The following is a 20923-nucleotide window of genomic DNA, read 5'->3' on the forward strand; positions in this document are numbered from 1 at the left end:
AGGTAGAGTCAAGACTCTCCATTCACAAATACTAGGGATCTGAGTATTCATGATACTCTGGAGATCTTTTCTTCTACCATCAACTTTCAGAACTGTGTTCATTTATCTGTGCTATAACTTGTTTGCCAGCTTTTTGGGTTATATGGACTACAGTTTTCTCTTTAGTCCTTCACTCCACATTCTGTGTCTCCAGAGGGCTCTCTCTCCTCCATATGTCTGGATACGGAAGTGCACTTGGTGAAGGCGATGCCCATAGACTCTGCCCCGCCCCCCCAAGTGTGCTTGGTGAAGACCTGTGATGCCCCCAGACTCTGAGGATCCAGAAGCGCACTTGGTGACGGCTCACGATGCCCCCAGACCTTGAGGACCCCAGACGTGCCCTTGGTAAAGACCCGTGCTTCTTTGAGGTGTTTCCCCAGCTTTCCTGTTCCATCTGGGCTCAGGCAGCTGCTGTCCTATAATCATAACAGCCTTACCTTTGGCTTCTCCTGACTTGCACATACTCTTGGACTGCACCTGCCTGGGGGTTTAGGAATGCTCAGTGTGCCTTGGAGAGATCTCGAGAAGCTTTTGCTCCACCCCTGGCCTCCTGAAGCTACTTCCCCGCCCTTGGGGAAGACCCAGTGTATCTCAGCAATCGGGTCCTGCACCCCGCCTTCCGCAAGCTGCTGGTGCCTACAGTGAAGAAGGTCCATGGAGCTGGCTTTTCCATGGGTGAAGACTCATTCGTTCCCTGGAGCTATTCTAATCTGTCACACTAGCACATACGTGTCTTATATTATCATTAAAAATTCACTACATTTTTTGGGGCGCCTGGGTGGCGCAGTCGGTTAAGCGTCCGACTTCAGCCAGGTCACGATCTCGCGGTCCGTGAGTTCGAGCCCCGCGTCGGGCTCTGGGCTGATGGCTCAGAGCCTGGAGCCTGTTTCCGATTCTGTGCCTCCCTCTCTCTCTGCCCCTCCCCCGTTCATGCTCTGTCTCTCTCTGTCCCAAAAAAATACATAAACGTTGAAAAAAAAAAAAAATTCACTACATTTTTACCTGGCCTCTTTTTATCCCCATCTATGGAAGGTTTCTCTTCCTTCTGCTGATTCGTTAGGGCTGATAGCAGCTGTGGGTCTCTTCTTTCTTAGCCAGAGACGTCTTTGTGGAATATATTTTATGTAGGTTACTTTATTGTGTATGAATCTTCAACTCTCTGAGTTGTTAAAACAACTGTAGTTTTTGTAGCCTATCCAGCTTGCTTTCATTGCTGGGTGCTGGCGATGGTCTTTTGAAGTATTCTACATCCTAAACAGCAGCAAATTCTTCCACGTCTGTGTTAACTCTATCCCACAAGTACTGACATGCAGAACTTTAGCTTTTCTATAGTTGTTTGGTATTGAGTTTTAAAATCTAATGCTCTAAATTTTTTCTTATTGCTGGTTTATACTTTAATTGTGATTTTAGTAAGAGGTTGTGCTCTATATGGTGTTGATTTTCTTTTTGAAATCTATTGAGATTTCCTTGTTCATCTTCAATATTTTTAAGAGTCTCTTGTATACTTCAAAATAATAGGTACTCTGTTTCTGGGATGCAGGATTTTCTCTCTGTCTCTGTGTCTGACTTTCTCTTTCACTAATTACTGATATGCTTCTGGGCTACATTTATTTTTCTCTGTTATTTTATATATTAATCATTATGTTATTTATTTTCAATAAATGGAATGAATGAGCTTATTTTCATATCTACCTGTCTTTATTTCATTTATGCCTCTTCTGTGTCATAATTTCTTATTCTGATTTAATAGATATTTATTCTTAGTTTATCCTATTTCAAAGTCTTTGTGTTACTTTTACATCATACAATGATTTCGTGTGGAGCAAATTTACACCTCAATTATTGATTTTGTAAGCTTTTTAGTCTTGGCTAAACTAGATGCATCTCTTTGCAGGTTTAGAAAGGTTCCTTTTAAGAGAGATTTTTGCTGTTATTTTCTCTCTTGCTCTCTCTCCCTCCCCCTTCCCTCTACATATGGGGTTTGTAATAGTTTTACTATTTACCCATTGATATCATCAAGCCCCAGCTCAGACCTGGGCTTTTAGATGATATTTTGTATTTCTACCCAAGTTGATATTATAGATATTGTAAATCTAGTCACAAAGCTGGCAGGTCACTTCACTTATTCTTGCTCACAAGACTATGTTTTTGCCCTGTGTAGGTCTTTTGTTTTTATTTAAATCTATAAATTCTGCAGGAGTTGACTTCAAACTCCTTTGAGGGGCTGGAATCCTCAGTTTGTGTCCTGAGTTCTGATAATGGGTCTAACTGATCCCATCTCAACAGCCATCCTTTGTCTTGGTTACTCTGAGAAGCCAACTGCAGCCTGCTGGCTTCACCCCAGACCATGAGTCCCTCATATCTACTGCCTCAGATCCATCCACCTCTTACTGTTTTCTGTATCTTGTCAGTTTCTGGTTGTCTCTGAGCCCACCTATGCCATTCATTTTTCCTTCCTCATTAATTTTCTATTTTTAATGTTTTTTTTAAAATATTTCATTTTTTTCAAGTAGTTTCTACATCTGACATGGGGCTTGAACTCACAATCCCAAGATCAAGAGTCATGTGTTCTATTGACTGAGCCAGCCAGGCACCCCTATTTTCATTACTAATATACTGTTGTTATTTCTCTGTGACTTTTTCCCTGTAGGGTCTCACTGTTCTCTTTGAATCTTGGATACTTGCCTACGATCTCAACATTGGTGTCTAAACTCTATTTGCTGAGTACTACAGATGTGTTGTTTGGCTTTGTTATTAAATTTGAACCTGGAATATTTTTGGTTTTAATAAATTGAAATGATCTGTTGATTCTATAATATTGCCTTCTCAGATGATGGGAGAAATTTGGCTAATATTTTGAAAGCGGTCAGAACTATCAATTTTTATTTTCATTTGTGTTGAAATGTCTTGTATGGATTCTTTTTTACTGTTATTCTTTGAAGATTATATATTGCCTAAAGTCTTTTGTAGAGGAATAATGAAGTTTCTTATACATGAAAAAAGCCCATTCTTTTATGCACATTTATTTCCAGAATAAGCTAAATGCAATTTGCTGGTCCTAACAGTAAAGCAGCCAAGTCTTTTGAGAAAAAAATTTTTTTTTTAATTTCTTTCCTTTGTAGACCCCATTTTTTAGCCTGAGAAAAATAGCCATTTTTTTTTCCCTTGGTCATGTACATTGGTTCTTTTCCTTTTCTCTTTTGTGCCCCTGCACAAATTTAAAATGGTGGGTTAGTAGTTTTGTACTTTGAAGAGGTGATTTGGCCACTGTCCAGGATACTAATGAAACATCTATGGCTTATAGGGAGAAGTTTGCTATTTTCAGTGTTATTTCCTAAGACCTCAGGAGACCTGCCAGGAGAGTATATATATTCTGTCAGTGGATCTGTGTCAATGAGCTCTTCAGAGCACAAGTTACCGCCAGCTAAGTCTTCATCCAGTGCTGCGTATGAGCCGTGGGTCTTACCAGCTTAAAATCGAGGCATTGGCAGTGCAGTATTCCTTTGTGTATGCTCTGGGTAGGATCTGTTTCCTTGACTTTTCCAGTTTCTGGAAATTACTCACATGCCTTGGCTTATGGTACCCCTTTTTCCCCATCTTCAAAGCCAGCAATGTTGCATCTATCTGATTCTGCTCCATTGTCATATCCCTTTGTCTGTCTCTTTTGATTCGTTTTTCTACTTTTAAGGACCCTTATTATTACAATGGACCCACACATAATCCAAGATAATCTCTCTATTTTAAGGTAAACTGATTATCCATCTTAATTCCATCTCCAACCTTAATTTACTTTTGCCATGTACCCCTGACATCTTTGTAGATTCCTCAAGTTAGAGCATTGACAACTTTGAGGCGCCATTATTCTACCTACCACACTCAGTATGATTTTAACATAATAGGTAACGTTCATTGAGCATTTACCATTTTCACTGTAGTTAGTATTTTATATGCTTTGTCCAAAAACCAATCTTAAGAAGTAGGTACTCTGATTATCTCCATTTTATAGATGAGAAGAGTGTGACATGGGGAGTGCAGGGTCACTTGCCCAAGGTCTCATAGTAAGAGGCAGGCTAGCCTCCAAACCCATGTGGTGCTGGAATCAGCACCTTTAACACTTTCCTCTACTGTTTTTCTTCTTTTCTTAGTTTATACTGCCATGTTGGCCTTTCTCTGAAAATTTTTCCTCTGTTTTTAGAGTGCTATCCCTTTGGGACCTTCTTTGCATTGTGGCTTTACAGGACTATAATCATCTGAAGGATGAGTAGACAGTTGGGTCAGACTGGCCCCATTGGATTTTCTCTCTGAGAGCTTGTGATAGGGTTTTCTGATTAGTTGATTGGAGGCACTGAAGTAAGGAGACCATGTTGTTTTAGTGTCCCAGTAACTATATTTGACCCCATATTTAAAGAAAAAGAGTTTATTTGTAGATAGAGGAATGAAACAGAATCAGAGATAGAAGTAGAGAAGAGAGCCCATGTGATCTCAAAGGAGAGTGTTGTCTGGGTTTGCCATGACTTTCCAGTTCTTCATTCCATTGCCCAATGAATCTCTCTCTACCATTTGCTTTCAGTTCTGTGATTTGCCCTCTGAGTCTTCCAGTATATTCTGTATCCACGAGGGATAATCTTCTTACTATGTAGGCTAGTCTGCATGGGTCTCTGTGTCTTAAAATCAAAAGATATTTTAACTAAGATTCTTAGTGTATTACTTTTATACAAGAAGAAGTTCCCAACTTCTTTCTGAAAATATTTATCAATTTTGCCTTGTAGGTAATGTGGATAATACTAGGCTCCATGTACATAAGGAACTTAAATGCTGAAATGAACAATACCAGCATGGTGATGGCAATGCTTTAATCATTTTATTTCAAAATCAACTTCCCCTTAAGAGCATGAGACATTTCAGTATTATCACCATTTAATTACACAGTAAAACAGATTCTTCAATGTGTTTAAAGTAAGTTTTAACAGAGATTATTTCTATTTAATCCTATATACTATTTTTTTCAAGATCAAGAAAGAGAGTATACATTTTCTCTCCGCCCCCCCCTTCTTTCTCTTTATACTCATGGAAGGGTAGAAGGGTTTTGTCCCTACTACCCAATATGTTGGGTAATATGTCCTTTGTCAAATCCTAAAATTATCAACATAAGCCATGAAACCTACCATTTTATATCATACAAACCATACTTAGACCATGCATTTGAAAATAACAGAACTTCCCATGCATTTTAATGATCATTTAAAGAAATCAACCCAAGTGGCAGGAATGATTAATTTTTCTTTGCTAGAAAACCTGGGATTTTTATAATAACATATGTTAAACATTGAGGGAAATAGATGTTATTGAAAAATATAGTTTATTGCATGAATACCAGACACAAGAATTTCTTCATGCTTATAAAAAGGTATGATGGGAAGACTAAAATGCCCATTACAATTAGACACCAAGATAAAAATCATTTCAGAGAATTTTCTCCTAGGATTCATCTTTTTGAAAGTTTCCACCAATTGTATTGCTATGGAAAAATCATGAAAGAGCAATATGAACAAACAATAGAGGTGAATAGCATTCTTTATTTTTATTAATAAACAGTCAAGTGTTATTTAAAAACCTCCTTTGAGTTTAATCTTGAACAAAGGACTTTTTGAAATCTTCAAACAAAGATTTTCAATTTTTTTACTGCTGTCTTGGCAGTGAATGTGCCAGTGACACTGAATGAGTTTCTTAAGATCACAGAGGTCCTTAGAAACATTTGTGGAAGGGTTGTCTGATCGGCCCTGTGCAGTAAAACACTGACAAAGATACCACCTCACAGTGCTAAGAGCACAAGCTTGGGTTTCCTGCCGGCTGTCTGATCTAAGGAAAACAGAGCACCTCCCCCAAAGAATCCATTAAGAAACTACTACATCAGCCTCTTGGAGATCATTTGACAGTGACTTTAAATCAGCTGAAATTAAAAAGATCACATGGCAAAATTCATGTCCTGTGTTATCAATGCTGAAATCATTTGTTGTGAGATGAATAGTCCTAGGCACAGGTCCATATGGACACAGTTGCTTTTCCTCCTTGTAAGATTTTTCTCTTACATATAGAAGTATGTTGGTGAGTAAGAGGACAATTTTTTTTTTTTGTAAAATAAATTATGGGAGATGCTTAGAGCTTAGAAGATGACACTATTATTTTATCATCAGTGACTAACCATTAGAGGCCCAGAGAAGGGGTTTCTAAATGTACAAACAGGAACCAGCACCAAAGAACATGTGAATATTCCCTCATGATGGCACCTCAGGGCCTTGGAAGGTTGCCTGGTGTGTTTGACAAATGTTTAGATTCAATAGAATAAGCTTCCTTCTAAAATGCTGGATTCATTTCTTGAATACTACCTTAAAATATTTTAATAGTCTTAAATCAGATGATGAAGAGGAAAAGGTTTGTATTCACTTCAAATTAAATATTGATATAATAACATTCTACCTTTAGGGCAACAATCTGCCTTCTTGCTATTATAAATCTGAACTGCCCTGCAAGGTTTCTCCTCTGCACTTGGAAATGATTGCTCCCATAATGTTCTTCAGAGGCAGCTGCTGGCTCAGTCAGGAGACCATGCGACTCTTGATCTCAGGGTTTTGAGTTCCAGCCCCATGTTGGGTGTAGAGATTGCTTAAAAAAATAAAATCTTTAAAAAATAATGCTTTTCAGTGAGTTTCTTCTTTTGAATATCAGAAGTGTAGAACTGGAGGGGGTTCATTGCCCATAAGGCATGATGTCCTTGTTCTAATGTGAATAAAAATAAGGCTGGAGGGAGACTGAGCAACTCCCCTCGAATTACACACCCTCCAAGTGATGCTCAGCAGAGTCAGGCCTCACAAAAAAGTGTAGGAATCCCAATCAAGTATGGGGCCGGTCCTGCTTTGGACAAAGCTGTTCTTAAATAAGGTCATTCTGATGGGATTCACTTGCAGTTTTTCCAGGCTTGTTATGTTCGCCTAGTGTCCTTCTGCCCTTTGCTCTTTCCGTCTTGTAAAATTATTCTTCTGGGCCCTCTCTCCTGGATCTGAAACATGAAATTTAGATCCAAACTGTCTAGGCATGAATCTTGGCTCTGCCACTTATTAGCTGTGTGACCTAGGGCAAATTACCAAGCTTCTCTGTGCCTCAATTTCTTTTGGAAAAATGGAAATAATGGTAGATGTGAGGATTATAGAATATTGCATATCAAACTCCTAGTACAGCCTCGGTTCATGGTAGATAGCTGGCGATAGTAACTACGGTAACTGCTTTTATTATCATTACCATCATTTTCAAGATAGTGTCCTGAGATGTCCCAAATTCTACCGTGTGAAGCCACATCTCCAAGTTTGGTTGGTGGAAACATGAAAGACACAGGGATCAGTGGTAACTCTTGTTGTTCCCAATTCTCTGCTGTGAACCAACAGGAACTTAATGAACAAATACTGCTTTTGAGCTTCTAAATATCTCTGTATCTCTGCTCACCTCTCCAATGCTATGGCTACTGCCTATTCCACATGCCTGGTTCTTTTTGGTCTGGTTCTTTTTTTTTTCTTCAGTTTTTAGAATATAGCATTTACATTTTTGTAAGTATGAAATACAAGTCAACATTTTCACCTGTTACAAAGATAGGGTGCTTAGGAAAACCACAAAACCATCAACTCAAGATTTTCAGTTGTATTGATAAAATAAATTAAATAATAATTCTAAAACATAGAACCCCAGACAAAGCTGTAAACAAAGCTTACATGCAAAACAAAATTCGTCAACTGCAAGGCTTTGCATTTATTGTGTAATTCCCTGGGGTGTGTCATATTTCTTCCCATTTACAAAGTGCAAAGCCTCAAGGCAAGGTGTTAACATTCACTTCAATCCCAAGTAATGATCCAGTTTATTCTTCCCCGTCCCTGGCCAGCTCTGCAGGGGGGCCGGTCTGCATTGTCTCAGGACTCTGGACACAAGCCAGCTCTTCCTCCAGCCCCAGCCTCTCTGGAGATACATAAATTCTCACATGCTGCCTTTGTGAACATGTGCATGTACCTCTGCTTGTTTCCATTTATAATGTTTCTCATCATGTAAACGTTTATTTTCCTTATAGAAAAGTCACCAAGATAAAGGAAAGCTCAAGGTTGCCTGCCTTTTCTTTGCTTGTGTTTCTTTTTTCATATTTTTTTACAGTTATGATGAGCCTTATTTTATAAAAAGAAATGTGATCCGTCACTAAGTCAGGTTTCAGAAAAAATTATCCAAACGATAAAGCATTTACATGTCTCTTGAAAACAAGGTGCTGCTGCTGTTGCTGATTCTGAGCTTGTATTTTCCAATAATCTCTTGTGAAATATTTGTTACTGGGCAGATGAAATAGGTTTGGCCTTGTTTCTCTGTTAAGTTTAAGGTTCCCCATGGTAAATAAACTGCTCTGTCATGTGACTCACTGCAAAACTCAGTACCTAACACGACCTAGAAACATAATTCTTACAATGCTTTCTGCATTTCCCCGAGCAGCATCTGCAGGTCTGCCCGGAACTTGGGCACCATTTTCGGAAAAGTTGGGAGACAGGGATTTTGCGTGTAGCTTCATTTCCCTAATGATGCTTTATGTTAAGATGGCACTTCTTTCAGATAAGGTTTGAAATCAACAGGGTCTTGTAAGTCACTAAAAATGAAGAAAGAAGATGAAAGAACAAAAGAGCATCACACGATCCATATGGAAATGTAAGACGATAGGACAGATGAACAGAAATCACTTCAAGCGGACTCAAGCAGAGCTTTGGGATGTTTTATTGCCTGTGCTGTACAGAACACGGGCTTGTCTTCCCATCGTCAGACTGTAGGAGCCGCTCACAGCGGGGAGGGTTTCAAGGACAACGAAGATGCGGCCGGAGTGCAGCCGAAACCAGTGCATAGTTCCTGTCCCTTGTCTTCCCGTCCTCTTTGTTTCACTGCAAGCTTCAGAAATAAAAAGCCGCCATTCTATTTTCTTCTTCTTGTCACAATTTAGTGGTGACATGACTGGGAAAATACTGGGAACCCACGCATTGAATATGTAGGGAGTTCAGCATAACGGGTACCGGGATCAGGGCTCATGGCGATGTAGCTGGCAACCAAGTCTTCCAGCAGATTGCTTTCCACGGGATGGATTTTATTTCGTGTTATTATTTTATGTTATTTTATTACTCCTTCAGCTTTACTGAGATAAAATTAACGATAACATTGTGTAAGTTTAGCCTATACAATATGTTGATTTGGTACACTTGTATGTTGCAAAATTATTACTATCATAGCATTAGCTAGCACCTCCAGGCATCACATAATTAGCTTGTTTTATGTATGTGGCAAGAACATTTAGGATCTATTCTCTTGGCAACTTCCCACTATATGATACAGTATTATGATTGTTTAAATATTTAAATATATTCTTATATTTCAGCTTTACTGAGGTATAATTGACATATTAAATTGTAAGTTATTTAAAGTGTACATCGTGGTGATTTGGTTACAATTCCATATTGTTAATTATAATCCCTACACCGTGTATTAGATCCCCAGGACTTATTCATCAAATAAATGGAAGTGTATGTCCTTGGACCAGCATCTCCCCATTTCCCACACCCCCCACCCCTGGTACCACTGTTCTAGCCTCTGTTTTCATGGGTTTGGCTTTTTGAGATCCCACATGTAAATGACACTGTACAGTATTTGTCTTTACTTGTCTGTGACAGTCTGTGCCCTGCAGGTTGACATTTAATAGCAAAATTTGTGAGCACCTTCTTATCACATCTTCAATTTGACAAGATGCAATATTCTGGTAAAATTTTTCCCGAACACACACAGTTTCTTGAACTTTGGATGTTTTAGAGAAGGCATTCAGCCTTTTTGTCTCAAAAATGCCCTGGTTCTCATGCTTCAAAAAGAGTTACAGCTGCAAATGTCAAACGAGTACTTCTCTGTGGTTCAGATATTTAGTGTTTTGAGAATGGGCCTTTGATCTTTGCATTCTGGGAGCACAAGATCTACAAATCCAGAATCACCATAAAGGAATGAAAAGCACTGGCATGAAAATGTGGGACTTCCACATGCATCTATTACAGCTTCCATTTCTGCAACTGGAAGTTAAAGGATACAGAGTTGTGTGTGTGTGTGTGTGTGTGTGTGTGTGTTTTCTGATGCCTTTGAGTTAGGCTATTCTCCATTTCTTTGACTTCAGATTTTCGTCTCTGCAGCTTTTTCTTTTGATCTCAAGTTCTCTTTGAAGTCATTGCTCCCTGGACTTTTGAGGGATGAATAACATTCCGTGCAGGCAGCATCATCAACTTCATACTCAACTTGACTCGTATGCAAAGCAGGTCCACGAGGTGCTGAGTAGGCTGTTTTGATATAATGATCATGTTGGTGGAGAAAATTTACAAGTCATTATTGGAGTTAGCACCTCTGGTGTAGCTGCAGGGAGTTTATTTGAAGAAAGTATAAATTCAGAAGTGTACATTGTATCAGGTTGAATGGCCAGGCTTCAGGAGAAATTGCAGAATTGGTGCCCAGTGGGATAGTAGGGGTGAGTAAAGCTGTGTTTCTGGGAGCAGTGGCAAGTGTTCCAGAGCAAATGAGGAGTGTGGGCTGATTCTGCATGACCTGTGTGACTGCTGTGTCTGTGTTAGCTCAAGGGTAGAGATGAGGCAGGCCATGGCACTATTCAATAGTTAGGGGGCTGGCGACAGTGGGACCAGTAGGCTCAGTTATATTTAAGATATAACTTCGAACAAGGAGTACCTTCTGGATGTTTTAAGTCGGAAGAAATGAAATTTTGAAGAATTTTTATTTTTATGGAGGTTCAGGTTTAATTTCCCTTGTTTTTCAAGTTGAAATATGCTGAATGTCATACTAGCTGGGGACAAGAGACTGCAAGCCAGCCGATGAATAAATTACTGGAGGTTGTGAAGTAGCTGATTAACTCCCGGACCTGTGGATATTAAGGTGTGGCATCTTTGATGATCTGTTTGCTTCAAGTGTTTGGCTCAGAATTAGATGTCAGGTAAGAAGTTCATACACCAGTTTGACATTTGCCAGTTGTGTTGAGGTACATGTGATCACACTTTGGTACCTCCCCAGGAAGCAGTTGTGTCTGTTGGGCTATAAAGTGGATGGACTCTCCCCATGAACCATTCAGAACAGATGGAAGCACACTCAGTGTGCAAAGATACAAGAGTATTATGGCCACTCTGGACGGTGGGGCTAAAAGCACCACATGACTACATCTAGGAGAGGCGAGGTGTATTTTCTGCCTCCGTGAAACTCAAAGTATGGTACCAGAAGTAGTGGAAAGTTAAAAACACTGAACTGGTCCTGTCTGGTTCCTGCTGAAATGGTTCATTATTCGAAGGATCACCTTGAAGCTGTCGCTCCCTGATGCTGTGTGTTGTATGTCCACTCCTTCTGTCTCCTTCTCTTCCTTGACGGTTGACATGATGTGACTGCCGGTTCAAGTGAAGAGCAGTCATGTGACTGTACAAGTTAGAAGTTCTGAAATCAGTCCTAAGGTTAAACGCTTCTTCGCCGTGACGCTACCGTAGACTCTCCCGAGAGAGTCATGTGGTAGGCGTTAGGGGTTTATGCTTCTGCCTCCAGACACGACAGCCTCAGGGACTGCAGGGAAGCTTTGTAATGGACCATGTGAAAGTTAGAAGCTAATTTGGTGGCTTCCTCAGACAATTCACATATCTCCTAACCAGGTCTGTTTGGAAGGCAGTTTAGGCCTTAGTAGACGACTACTCATCTTTTCTTTCCACACGCTTTCTGAAAATGAAAACTTCAAACTGTGATGTTCTTGGTGGATCAGTTGTGAGTGAGTTCATCTCTACTGGATGTTCCTTTTCTAGGGGAGGTCCAGGGAATGACCCCACTTTCCCTCTGGGTCCTCAGGCTTCACAGGCAGGGAGTGTGAGCGGGTTGCATTTCCTGATGGGAGCGATGGCAGGTGGGGTCACACTCTGACTCCTCTGTTTGTGCCCTTCCTTCCACCGCTGTCCTGCCTTTCCCCTCTTCTCATTTTTGCCCCGTCTTCTCCATAGCTTAAGTGCACTTTACTTGAAAATCTTAAGTTGTCTCCCCACCTTTGGCATGGCCTCAAATCCATGCTTCATATCGCAGACATGTGATTTCTTCAAAGACGGAAAAGTGATCCTATGACTGCCCTGCTTAATTACATTGCTCTTACTACCCAAAGAATATCATCCTAATTCTTCTGTATGACCTATGAGGCAAGTAGCACAGTGTCTGACTCTTGTTTAGCTCTGAATCCTTCTTTCCTACTCTGGTCCTATGTGTTTGAATGTATAGCACTTGATACATGTTGAAACAAGTAGGATTGATTCAAAACCTAAATGGAACAGAGTAGGAGAATCTAATTTGGGAAAGGAAAGCAGTATTAGTTCATCTTAAGAGTTGAGAGGAATTTGGTTTACATTTAATCTCAGTTTTTGATAGACTAACAAGGAAGTATGGAATATGACTTCTGGACAAAGATTTCTTCTACAGGTTTGCTACAGTCACCAGTGACTTATGAGATCTTTCTAATTTATACCTCTTCCTAAAAAGCTTCATGACAATTTTGTATGTAAGTAATAACTCATTCTGTTGTCTTGACTATAGTTACAGATGATCAAAATCTGGAGATTAAATGTCAGTGTTTGATGCCTAGCTGATATAAATTGTGTCATTTTCCTAAAGCCCAGTTATCAACATATAGTAGAGGTAGCATACATCTTGATGATTAAAATGTTGTTGCTTTTATTATGAGCTGTGATGGGAATCCCCCTTCATTGAGCTTTAGCCAGGTGGCAGTTTCATTAAAATATGTAAGTGCTATACCTTCTGTCAAAGAAAGTATGGAGGTTAGGACCTAACAAAAATCTTAGTAAAATATCTTGAAATAAGTCTACTGTGAACTCCAACAGTAACACCAGGAGCTCACCTTGGGCATGAACTCATAGACAGTGCGTCAGATTCTTTCACAACCAACCAGTATGAGCTATGCTAGCAGCTTTGACACATGCAGCATCACATAAGCAAAATAACATATATTCATTTTTTCTCTGAAAGTGAAATGCTCTTTTAAAATTTTGATACATATTGCTAAATTACTTTTCTAGAGAGTTTGTATTAATTTATACCCACAATGTGTATGAAAATGTGTCCTTACCCCATAACCTTATAGTTAGAAAAGCAAACTTTTAGGAAATTATCAATATTCCAAATCTCTACCGACCTGATAGGTGAAAAAAATAATCTTTTAATTTCTATTTCCCTAACCATTAGTGAAATCAATCAAACATTAAAAAAACAGGTTTAGGGGCGCCTGGGTGGCGCAGTCGGTTAAGCGTCCGACTTCAGCCAGGTCACGATCTCGCGGTCCGTGAGTTCGAGCCCCGCGTCGGGCTCTGGGCTGATGGCTCAGAAGGTTTCCGATTCTGTGTCTCCCTCTCTCTCTGCCCCTCCCCCGTTCATGCTCTGTCTCTCTCTGTCCCAAAAATAAATAAACGTTGAAAAAAAAAATAAAAAAAAAACAAAAAAAAAAAACAAACAAAAAACAGGTTTATTGGTACATAATTTAAAAACCCTTTTAGGTGCAGAGTTTGATGAGTTTTGTCCAATATATACGGTTGTTCACCAACACGACACTCAAGATACAGAACCCCTATTTCACTCTTGTGCCCTTTGTGTCCACTTTTCTGTCTCTGGTCTGGCCGCTGGCAGCGCTGCGTCCTTCTGCTCCACAGAGACTCTGAGAGAAAGACAGTGCAGAGTGCTGGGCTCACCAAGACATACTTCTCTTTTCTCTGTGCTCTTATCTTCCCAAGTCTTGGCTCTCTTATCAGCCTTGTGGTGTTTTCTGTATTCCGCCCAGTTTTTCTAGTTGTCCCCGGTGGGTAAGTTTGTGTGATACCATATGGGTCGTGGTTCTCTACTTCTGGTCCCAATTTTTGTATCAGTCAGGGTAGGCTGTGATGTGGTTAGAAACACTCTCCAGGTCTATGTAGCTTATCACGATAAATCCAAGGGCATTCCTCCTTCATGGCAACATGTCTATCGTGGGTTGGATGGAGAGTGAATCTGCTACACAGGCTCACTCAGGGGTCCCAGGCTCCCTTATCTGTAGTAGCAGCAGAGACTTGTCTCTACTCGTCTGTGTTTTCACCAATACGTCTGCCTATTTATCAGAAGTAGTCACTTGGTGCCACCAAACTGGAAAGAGGATGGGTGACATACAATTTGAGCCCTTGGAAGGGGAAGAAATTGGTGTGGAAACAAAGCTACCATGGAAACAAATACTTATTATGAGTCTACTAGACACCAAACACTGTGAGAAGAGATTTATATGTATTATTTCTATTTCTTCCAAGAATCCTATGGGATGGAAATTCATCTAATTTGCGAGACGAGGAGACTGAGGATTAGGTGTATTTAGTGTTTGTCTGTAGGCCATGCAACCGAATGTCTCCTATTTGAAAGTATGTGCTTTACCCAGTAGGAAATAAATTATTCAGGCAATAAATACTTGCTGACTTAAATAAATAAGCTATGTTATGGTAGATAGCACAGTCTTATTCAGTTTCTTTTCGGAAAGAATTACTGCTGATTCAAAACTTACTCTTTTGTGAAAAATGTCCACAAAGAATCTGTCATCTGTCATCTGTGAGATGAACTCTAGCTCATGGGAACTGCATTCTGGAACTAGTTACTTGTTTGTTAAAGTTTATCCTGATATCTGTCATTGTAGAAGATAAAACCACTCTTTGTGCAAAGAGTTTGTAGACTGAAAAGGTAGGAGTTCTAAAATACAGGCCAAATAGACATATATTCTTGTGGGAAGCATGGCATATTTCAGACGAGACTTTCAACACAGATAGTTTGGGGAAGCAGCCAACGGTGGTCGGCATATTATGCATTTTTTTCCTTTTTTAACGATTAAATAACCAGGAGGTTTTGGTCTCAAACAAATAAGCCTTGGAAGAAGATATACTGAGTGTGATAGAGTGCATTTTGGGTAAAATAGGAGATTGTGACTGAGAAAAACATGACCCAAGAAACCGCTTTTTCTTTTTCTCTTGTGTGTGAAACAATGTGTCCTGACAACTAAAAAGAAGGGAATCTGGGGGGCTGTACTGCTTCTTAAACACATCTTATTTATGTGGAAGATTGATCATTGCTGGGCCAAAGGCTGGAATGTGAAGTCACAACACAGGGTGGCATGCTTTTTGTGAAGTAGGGCTACTGAGGAGGGAGCTTCTGTCACAGGCCAGACATTGTGCCCAGTGTTTTACAGACAGGTTCTCATGCTGCTCAGCAGGAGTTTAAAAACACAAGGCCAGCACTTCAGATTATTTTTGCCGTTATGTAACCTCAATGTGTCTGTGCTTACGAGGTTCTGGAAAAGCCCACTGAAGGGTGATAAAGTGCAGTTTAAGAAGGTTGAGGGGCTGAGGCTCCTGGGTGGCTCAGTCGGTTAAGTGTTGGACTTTGGCTCAGGTCTCGATTTTGCAGTCAGTGGTTTCGAGCCCTACCTCGGGCTCTGTGCTGACAGCTCAGAGCCCAGAGCCTGCTTCAGATTCTGTGTCTTTCTCTGCCCCTCCCCTGCTCATGCTCATGCTCTGTATCAAAAACAAATAAAACGTTAAAAAATTTTTAAAAAAAGAAGAACATTGAGGGGAGGGTCTGTGAAATGTGATCAGACCCCCCAGGAGTCTTTGGAGAGGAGAAGTGGGAAATCGCTGGGGCCTGTCTTATGGGGCCCTGGAATTTATAACCTGCTGAGAACGCAGCCTGGGACCATCAAGGGTTTTTATAACTATTTATTCACAAACAGTCCGTGTAAATGTGATGCCCTGAGATGAGTGTGATTTCGCTGGTGATTCTGCAGTCCCTTGTGTCCTTGTGGCCCTGGCAGAAGACTCCTGTCAACAGAAGAGCGACTTTTCTGTAACCAATCTGCTGCGCTGGTATGGTCACAGCCTGAAGTATCTGCCCCTGCTTTTCTAAAGTCCTGTGGCCACTGCTGCTGTGAGCGGGACTCAACTCCACGTGGCCCTTGTGCCCCACCCTCCGTGACGCTCCACTCTGAGCCCCAAGCTCTTCTCCAGGACTGTACTGTGCAGGCCTGTGCCCTGGGCTCTTCAGTCCTCAGGGGAGCACACATGAGGGGGATTTTAATTTTCACTGTGGGCTGCTCTTGAAATGACTATTTTCACACATATTTTGCAAAATTCTTTCCAATTTAGAACTTGGATTTGAAAAGGGCGCTTTTTGGGTTCATATGTATTTTAAGGAACAGCATAGGGATTTTACTCAGTTACCAGGTTATGCCACAGGAACCGGGTTTATTTCCTGCCTACACAGCATGCTCCCCGAGGGGCAGAGAGAGCCCTACTCAGTGGTGTTGCTCTCTAGACCCATAATGCAGTAGACACTGCTGACCTCAACCTTATGAACTGTCCTAGCTGGGAAAAAAGAGAAAGGAGTTCTCACTTAGTGCTTTTTAAAGCTTCCTTCTGGAGGCAGCAGATATCACTCGTGCTCATAGTTCATTGTGCAGAGCAAGTTGCTTGGACGCCTGATTTCAAGCAGGGAGGGAACCCAGCTGGGGTTTACATGGCAGTTCTAACGGCCCCCATGATATTCACGTGCTCTCCTCTTTTTGCACATGGTATGAATGTCTTTTCTGAGCAATATGCAATTTAAGTAACTTTTGTCTAGGTTACTTACACCTAATTTTATAGGGTAGTTATTCTTACACTTTATCTATGGAACCATATGAATATATAAACTACGATGATCATTATTAAAGTACCATCAGTAAAATGTGCTGATTTTCAGTCTATTCATTACAATAGCTCCTGCGTTAATTTGTTTCTCCTCGAACACTTTTAATGTGGAAATATTTTTGAAATAAGTTAGTAGCGAAAAAAACATTTATCCACCAATGAGTTTCTACCATTAACCGTTTCTATACTTTTTTTTTTTTTTATCATGTATTTACCACCCATCCATCATTTGGTCATATTTTTTGATAAATTTCAAAGTAGGTTTCAGACATCAATACATTTCCACCTGACCACTTAGGCATGCTTACCATGAATTAGATTTCAATATTATTTATAGTTTTTTGCCTTTTGATAGTGCATAAATCGTAAATATACTATTCAGTGAGTTTTGAAAATGTGACATTGTTTCTACAAGAGTCCTTTCAGGATAAAAAATACCTCAAAGTTCCTTCCTTCTCCTTCCCACGGGGTTCCCATTCCCACTGGCCTCTCCCTCACATTGTTCTGATATTGTTACATAAAAAATTGATCTTTCCTGGCCTAGTGTTTCATATAAATGGAATTATACAGTGTGTTCTCTTTTGTTTGAGGCTTCAGCCTTTGTTTGAGGCTTCAGGTTTTCAGATTCATCTATTCTGCTTCTTATCAGTGCTTCTTTTTTTTTTAACTTTTAAAAAATGTTTATATTTGAGAGAGAGAGAGAGCAGGGGAGAGTCAGAGAGAGAGAGAGAGACAAGATTCAGAAGCAGGCTCCACGCTCTAAGCTGTCAGCACAGAGCCTGATGCAGGGCTTGAAATCTCAAGCTGTGAGATCATGACCTGAGCTGAAGTCGGAAGCTTAACCAACTGAGCCATCCAGGTGCCCCAGTGTTTATTTCCTACTACTGCTGAACAGTTAGCTGTCTATTAACCCATGCCTGTGTCCTTTCTAGTTTTTGGCTATTAAGAATAAAGTTGCTATAGACATTATTGTATAAGTCTGTTTGTGGGTGTGTTCTCATTTCTCTTGGAAAAAATATCTAATATCGGAATTATGGAGTCACAGGGGAGGGTTGTGTGTGTGTGAAATTGTCAAGAACATCTATAAAAGAGCTCACATCATGTTGCAATCCTGCCATCAAAGTATGAGCATTTTGGTTTCTCTACATCTGAGCCACCATTTAGTATTTTGTCTTCTTAATTCCAGCCATTCTGATGGATGTCCATAGATTATCTCATTGTGGTTTTAATTTGCATTGCCCTGATCATTAATGCATTAATCACTTTTTCATGGGATTACTGGCCAGACATATATTTTCTTTGGAAGAGTGTACATTTGAAGTTTTTGCTCATATGAGATTTGTCTCTTAATTACTAAGTTGTACGAGTTCATATTTTCTGGGCACCAGTTGTTTGTCAGAGATATGTTGTGCAAATGCTTTCTTCTAGTTTGTAGTTCACAAATTTAATTGATTAATGGTAGCGTTGGGAGACCAAAGTATTTTAATTCTGATGAAGTTTATGTTTAAAATTTTCTGTCTAAGACAATTTCCCAACTCCCATGACATGAAGATATTCTTCTTTCTTCTAAAAGCTTTACTAATTAGGGTTTAGGCTTAGGCTATGGTTTATCTCTGATTAATTTTTGTGTATGATATAAGATAGGGGTTGGAGGGTCATTGTATATTTTCATATGGATATCTAGTTGTTTCAGCACATTTTATTGAAAAAAAATTCTTTTCCCCTCTGAATTGCTTTGATGCCCCTACCCTCCCTTTTGAATATAAAATGACAGCGTAAGTATGAATCTATTTCTGGGTTCTCTATTTCATTGATGTATTTTTCAATCTTTATGCCAGTACCACATAGTCTACCACATAGACTACTAACGTGTTCTAGTGATACTTTTTGAAGTCAAGTAGCCTAGTTCTTCACCTTAACTCCTCCTTGTAAAAAATTCTTTTAGGGGTGGAGACTCAGGTGGTTGAGCAGCCAACTCTTGATTTCAGCTCAGGTCATGATCTCATGGTTTTGAGATTGAGACCCACTTTGGGCTCTGCACTGACAGCATGGAGCCTGCTTGGGCTTCTCTCTCCCTCTGTCTCTGCTCCTCCCTGCTCGTGTGTGTGTGTGTGTGTGTGTGTGTGTGTGTGTGTGTGTGTGCACACACTCTCTGTCTCTCTCAATCCCCCCCAAAAATTCCTTTGGATCTTCTAGGTTCTTTGTCTTTCTATATATTTTATAAAATACACTTGTCAGTTTCTATATAAAAGTCTGCTAGGGTTATGATAAAGATTGTGTCAAATCTAAAGATCAGTTTGGGGAGAACTGACATCTAAACAATGTTCAATGTTTGATCCATGAACATGGTTTATCTCTCCATTTAAAATCCTATTTAGTCTGTTTTAGGTGACAATTTATTTGATTGGTCTCAAACTATTGCTCTGACTGTTGGACAGTGACTTAGTTACAAGTTAAGTTTCTTTTGCCTTAGCTGGGCTGCATGAACTCTGGCCACACACACATTCTTCAGGAGTTTGCCAGATATTTGGGCAGAATTTATACACAGAATTTGGGGCTTTCCCTCCCTGGATCTCTCTTTTCCAGTTTGCCCTCTCACTTTCCAGTGGCTATACTTCTTCCAAACTCTGTTCTATGTTCCTTAAGCTAGAAAGACAGCAGTTTTTACTATGCATGATGCCTGCAAAGCCTGCTCTCAGCTAAAAGCTCTGAAAGCAGGGGAGTTTATCCAGTGCTAGTACCTTCCTTCAAATGTCAGCTCCCCTGAAAAATATTCCTGGTTTTGTTTGTTCTCCAATATGCTCATGTAAATTTTTTTGAGGGGTAGGCGTGTCTGCAGTTTATAGTTCTTATCTGTGAGAGGGAGTCAGTCCTAGAAATTTATTCAAGTATTACTGGGAAGTAGAACCAGTTAACTCAGTTTAGACATCTGAGTTTCAGCATACATGAAGGGATACTTTAATTTGTGGCTTTAATGTCACAAAACTATTACTTATGAATCATTACAGAGAAATTATATAACTGTGCATTGTTTACTTAATCTATTATTTTTACATTTATTTATTTATTTATTTATTTATTTATTTATTTATTTAAGTTTATTTCTGAGAGAAAGAGACTGAGAGAGAGAGAGAGAGAGAGAGAGAGAGAGAATGAATGAATGCAGGAGAGGCAGAGAGAGGGGGAGACACAGAATCTGAAGCAGGCTCCAGGCTCTGAGCTTTCAGCACAGACAGGCTTGAACCCATGGGCCATGAGATCATAACCTGAACTGATGTCAGAGGCTTAACCGACTGAGCCACCCAGAGGTCCCTTAGTTTTAATAGATATATGTAAGCAATGATAATATGCAGTCCGATCTTTTCTTAACTTCATGACCCAATGAAAGCCTTTATACCTGAGGATGCCTATAGGAAAGATCTCTGTCCTTGTATTCATCTTCTTCCTTCAGTTTTCTGAATCTTCATTTAGTTTACTGCTTCTCTTTTGTATTCTTTATCTTACATTTGATACTGCATATATTGTTTCAAGGATCTTGGTATTAATTTAAAAAACTCTTGGGGCTCCTGGGCGGCTCAGTCAGTTAAGCATCCGACTTCAGCTCAGGTCATGATCTCGTGGTGGTTTGTGAGTTCAAGCCCCAGGTTAGACTCTGTGCTGACAGCTCAGAGCCTGGAGCTTGCTTCAGATTCTGTGTCTCCTTCTCTCTGTGTCCCTTACGCATTCGTGCTCTGTCTCTGTCTCTTTCTCTCTCAAATATATAATAAAACATAACAAAAATTAAAAAAATTCTTAGTTTCTCCATATGTTATCATTCAAAGTTTGTACATAGGTAACATGGCTTAAGAAACAGTTTTTGTGGAGTATATTTACTCTTTTTATGAATTGGAATTTAAGATTTAAAAATCTGCATATGGCATACGTTCTGCAATATGCCTGTTATCTTTTCCCTGTGTGTTTTGCTCTGCTTGGTTTTTGTTTGTTTGTTTTGGTTTCTTCTCTTATTTTCTCTATGACTCCATTACATTCTTTGACACCCTGGTAGAAAGAAATTAGAA

The sequence above is a fragment of the Leopardus geoffroyi genome, chromosome D2, assembly GCF_018350155.1.
Source record: "Leopardus geoffroyi isolate Oge1 chromosome D2, O.geoffroyi_Oge1_pat1.0, whole genome shotgun sequence".
Lineage (NCBI taxonomy): Eukaryota > Metazoa > Chordata > Mammalia > Carnivora > Felidae > Leopardus > Leopardus geoffroyi.